This window comes from Staurois parvus, unplaced genomic scaffold, assembly GCF_062004578.1.
Source record: "Staurois parvus isolate SC_StPar_1 unplaced genomic scaffold, SC_StPar_1.0 ptg001090l, whole genome shotgun sequence".
In the NCBI taxonomy this organism is placed as follows: domain Eukaryota; kingdom Metazoa; phylum Chordata; class Amphibia; order Anura; family Ranidae; genus Staurois; species Staurois parvus.
In genome coordinates, this window is record NW_028318886.1 from 2,932,081 (window position 1) to 2,938,080 (window position 6,000).

Here is a 6,000-nt window from a genome sequence, read left to right on the forward strand (position 1 = left end):
TCCTATTAAACATGTGAAGTAAAAAGATGTAAATAATTTTGTCATAAATTTAGGCCAAAATGTATTCTGCTACATGTATATGCTAAATTAATTGGTTTATGTGAAAGTTATAGCGTTTGCAAATGGTGGTATAGATACTGGAATTTTTCTACTAGTAATGGCGGTGATCAGCGACCTATAGCGCGACTGCGGCAGACATTCTGACATTGGGAGGAACTGACTTTGTGTCACTGACATCCCCAAAAAAAAAAAAAGCACTGACACGGTGCTAATGGCACTGGGCAGGAAGGGGTTAACATGAGGTGCGATCAAAGGGTTAACTATGTGCAGTGTGCCCGAGCTGATAGGGAGGAGGACTGTTAGTAACAAAACAGTCCTCCTCCCTGTTGGTGTGTCAAGGTCCTACCTTTTCCCTGAGGTTATGTTACTCCATGTGCTGGCGTTCATCTTGGATTCTGCTGTGCATGATGGGAATCCTTTTATGCCTTCAGGTTTCTGTGGTCCATCCCCCAGAGGGGTGTGGCTGATGACATATAAGCCTGTGGCCCGCACATGCTCTTTGCACTTGTGTCTTGTGTCTTTGTGTTGCTATTACTCTGTTCTGACTCTTGTGACTCTCCTGGTATCTTATTCGGCTTGTGACTTGACTATTCTTTGTATTCTCCTTTGATCTGACCCTCTGTTGCTGAACCCGGCTCGTGACCTGTGATTCTCGTCTGCTGTCCTGTACTGTTTTGCCCTGTTGTTGTTGACCCCGGCTTGTCTGACTACTCTTTTGTCTCTTCCACCAGCTACACGCCATTGGCGGCGGCCATTACCGCAGCTGAGGTGTCTCGGGGGCCGCGACCTGGTTCCTGGCTGCGTCAAGTCCATCCCCACCATCAGGGGCCCTGGTGAAGGGCAGCCTGGGACTTAGACTCCGCGCCCTGAGGGACTTCGGTCTGTGGGTGGTGGTTGTCGCCAGCCAGTGCGTTACATTGTTAGGCCTGCCTGTCCGTTCCTCAGCTCCTGCCCTGACATGGTGATTGTCAGAAATCACCGAGTGATGGCAAGTAATTACCGGCTGGGACCCGGTGATTGACAGCCATGGCTTCAAATGGCAGTGCGGGTAGGGCACATGCGAGGCTCGCGCGCCCCCTACCCGGAAATGCAAAATCATGTATATATAGGTGATTGTGCGTACCCGTGCCACCCTGTAGCAGTATTTCTGCTATAGGGTGGACAGGAAGTGGTTTATAAATGCAGCTGAAAGCTGGTTAAAGTGGATGTAAAGTCTACTGAGTGGGGAGCTCTGCATAATGTGTGAATATATTCACTCACCTACTAGTGTGCTCTCTTCCAGTGTTGGCAGAGCCAGGCTCGCAGTTACTACTCCATCCCCTACTGCTGCCATCTTCTTCACTGCTTCTTCCAGGTCTCGTGTCACTCTTCTTTAGCCATTGGATGGCCATTGATGATGGTATTCCTACGCATGCAAACAAGAGTTATAGGATCCTTGGCATTTGGCTCCATTCTCGTCATCTGGGGGTCAGAAGCAGTGTACAGTACGCAAAAAAGGAAACATTGCTAGAAGAAAAAGGAAGACTTTTTTTATCTCCAAGTTTATTTTGTCTGTATACAATAAAGAGCTTCAACATACACGAAAGTACTCAGTCTTCATTTCACTATCCCATTATGATGAAGTATAGATGACTAAATGTCAGAAGATGTCTATATAGACAAGAATCTTAGACAGTGGGGTTGATTTACTAAAGGCAAATAGTCTGCTCGCTTTGCAAGGATTTTTCACTTTGAAAGATAATTTTCCCTTAGCTTAGCGAATGTAGTGAAAATTCACTTTGCAAAAAATACCCAATCATATACAAAGAAAACAAACAGTATTTTTGCTTGTACATGATTGGATGATGAAAGCCCTCAGAGCTTCACTTCATTCAGTAAACTAAGTGAAAATTCCCTTTGCCTTTAGTACATCAACCCCAATGTGTTACAGACAAAAAACTGCAATGCAAACACAATAACCTGACCATTGACCTTTAGTGCAGGAAACATTAGAACATACCTACACAACTCTAATGTGTACTTGACCACAGGTACAAATTGTTAAGGCAGGCAGGGCAGGTGCTTCCACTAGGTAAACTAGCTGGCCGTCTCTGTGTGGGAAGCTGCCATGTCATGAATGATCCTTCAGCTGAGGGGAAGGGCAGAAGAGAGGAGGAAGAAAGGACAGAGGAAGATACCCAGTGTCTGGGGCCAGTGTAGCAGCTGAGTTGCCGCTCATTCCAGTGTTCCTCTCAGACTCAGTCCCTTACAGCAAGAAGGCTGGTGGCTGCTGATCACTGTGGAGTTCCAGCCCTTTTCTTCCCATTTAACAGTGGAGGCGGAGCTGCGCCTGCGGAGGAAGGTAATGCCTGACTCTGATGTGTGTCTGTGTGAGTGTGACCCACTGGCCAGCCATCCATCCATCACATGTGCAATGTGTCAGTGAGTCATGACATCATCATGATCCCACAGCCTGCTCTCCTAGCGCCTGCTGATCTGTTTCAGTGTTGGTGGTGGTGTGTTGTGTTGGATCTGTCACTGTGTGATATCAGCCTGCTGTCACAGCATTTTATCTCAAGATATTCCAGCCTGGGATCTGTCAGAGTGTGGATCCATCATCCTCCACTCACCACAACTGTCACCCAGCCACTGCCAGCCACAGGTACAGTCTGTCCGTGACACTGATCCTGGGCTTAATATTGGTGCTGGTGGCATCTTATGGCACTTATTTTTGCAAATTAAAAGACACTTAGCAGTTTCATGTTTTATTGATTGAATATTTTCTACATTTTTTTAACTTTTTATTTTTTTCTGGGGGGGGGGGGGGGGAATGCACAAGTAGCTGGTCTTACCTAGGGCACAAAATAGTCTAGCACTGAAGGCAGCCCATACTTTATGCAATTTTCTTCAGCCACGGGTTGAAGGAAAGAAAATTGCTCAATTCCTCCATCAACATAGTCAGTGTTGATGGGGGAATACCTAAAGCAGTGCTGTTCTATTCTGACAGCGGGAGGTTTCCTGGCTGTCAGAATACAATGATCACCGCTGGTACCTATAGTCCCGGCAACGATCAATCGAAAAAAACTGACAGCCTGCCCATAGATTGATTGAAATTTGTCTGGTTCCTGCTGAACCATCTGAATTTTGCTCAGTCTATGGCCAATTTAAAATGGAACTTCACTCTCTCAGTCAACATGGACTATTTTTAATCCCTATGTTGCTACCATTAGCACTGGAAATAGATAGGAAGGTATATTATATTTTCGTGTCTTAAACTTTTTTTTAAATTTCTTGTAGTTACTCCCTAGTTTCCAGGCCTAGGCCAATTATGTCATACATCCCAGGAGTCTTCTGGAGAGGAGGAGGGGTTTTCTCAGCTAGGCACACCCTCCTGCCGGCATGACTGAGCTAAGGGCAGATGGGTTCCAGGAAGTAAATGCTACATGAATAATCTGCCCTTACTCAAGATGGTCAGCAAAATAAAACATGCACACATGGATAGATGGGGGTGCTTTGAATATTAAAAATTAATTAAATAGTGTTTTTGGTTTGTGGTGCTCAGATACAGTGTAGTTCCACTTTAAGCTCTAGTTCACACCAAATGCGGCTTTAAAATGTGACTTCAGTTGAAGTCGCGTTTTCAAAGCCGTTAATCGGTGCAATTTCGTGCGCGGCTTGTCAACATCTGTGCGACTTCATTAGCAGATGCCAATGCAAACCGCACATGAAATCGCTAGAGATAGAGCAGGAACCTTTTTCAAAATCGGTGCAAGTCGGAGGCGCACTTATTTGAATGGTTGCATGGGCACAAGTAGGGTGCAACTTGTCATGTGATGAACTGTCAAATCGCTTTGGTGGGAATGGGGGCTAACTGCTACAGTATCCACCTCAACTAGATACTTAGGCTGCCCATACATTACATTATACAATTTTCTTGAGATTTTTGGTTTAAATTTACCAAAAACCATGTAATATGAGGTTAAACCTAAACAACACTTTCAATTGTATCCAATTAGGTAAGCCCTTGCACTACATAGTTGAAGGTAAATCTAAAGGAAATTGGGCAGAAAATTGTATAGTGTATGAGTATATGGCCAGCCTTAGTCTCACAGGGAAATGCACATTTCACAGAGATGTACTGCATATATACTGTGTATATATATATATAATTGTATTTATTTTCTTTGGGGGGGAGCTAAAATACACTTCAGTTTTAGCTTTGCACTTCACTCAACAATTCATCTTCTCCTTGAAAAAAGTCACACTTTCTCTTTCTAAAAGTTTCTCAGATCATGTAGAACTGTATTGTCTGTTTGCACAAGGTGTAGGGCAGGCTAAGGTATGGCCTGTGCAAACAGTGCAAACAGCAGCTTGGGAGCCATCAGTCTGTGAGAATGTGACTCTTAATTAAATGTAATATGTCCAGGAATAAATATAAAATGACTTACTGTATTTTCCCTCAAAGGAAATTTTATTTTATTTTTTCAGATTAGTTTAGTGACATTTCCAGAAATTCATCATTATACAGATTTGGCACATAGCAGCTAAAATAAAGCTTGCAACCACAATACCAACTCTGTAGAATCGCATGCACACCCCCTAGGCGGAAGTGCAAAATCACATTTATATATGTGATTTTGCACAGGAAAGCTGCCCAGTAGCAGTATATCTGTTATAGGGTGACCTTTAAGTGGATAAAGCCCACCTCCAACTGCCCCACCATCCACCACCACTTCTAATTTCTCCCAAAGTTCTCTTGTGCTTTAAAATATAAATAAAATTAAACATACTTCTGGCCGGTCCAGTGACATCTCCTATGCTGGTGGTGAGAGGTCATGACAGGAGCAGTGCAGCTCCATGAGCGCCGTTTCCTAGAGCAGTGATGTGCGATGACACACACTAAGGCATGTCCATAAGGGTCCAGTCTTGCAATATGTGGGTTGAATTATGCTCGGTTGGCATTCAACCTGTAGGAGAAACAACATCTGTGGGAAGAGTGGAGACCACAGTGATGGATTAAAAGTGAGTATTGTAGAAATTGTTTTTTTTTAATGTTTAATACTGCTGGAGTACTGCTTTAAAGTGGACATCATCTGCATGGTGATATTCTGAGGAGTCCTAAGAGCAGACAGGAGATGGAGAAGTGGGAAAGAAGATGGAGCAGTGGGAAAGAGTCTGCAAAACTACAAACTCTTAAAAATGTTATCAGCATTGACAGACATATCATACAGCAAACACGGTGCATAACAAGTATTCATGTATTACTGTTGCTAATCTTAGAGGTAAAACTCTACCTGTATAATTTTACCTTGCAAAGAAAATACATGGCTGGTAATGCCCTTTAAAGCAGAGTTCCACCCAAAAGTGGAAGCTCCGCCTGTTTGCCACCTCCCCCCTCCACTTCCATATATGGCACTTTTTGGGGGGGAGCGGATCTCTGTTTTTGACAGTTCGGCCCACCAGTCTTGTGGGACACTTCACAGAACGTACAGTATATTCTGACACTGAAATGTCTTCAGTCAGAATATAATGTCCCAGTGGTGGGGATCCCTTTCTCCATCTCATCCAAATAGGAGTGGACAACCCAGCAAGTCTTCAGCAATAATCCTTTTATTGGATTACTTGGTAAGATAAAATTCAAAGTAAAGAGTCTTGTTTCTGTGGATGGGGGAATCCAATCTTTTTTTTTTCTTCATTGAGCACAATGGCCGACTAGCTTTAGCAGTTACTTGACTTGAAAAGTAGGACAAAAATAAAAGTATTTGTGAACTTGCTAAATTGATTTCTGGTGATGCACTCCACCTACAGTAGAGGAAAAAGCTTCAGGTCTTACAACTGCTAAAACAATTAACCCTAAGGCTTGACTTACATGGCTCGAATTTCAGTCAATTCATGCTGAATCATCCAAAATTTGAGCCAAGGGTGCCCCTGATGAAACCACCCAGCTTGTCAAAAGTGGAC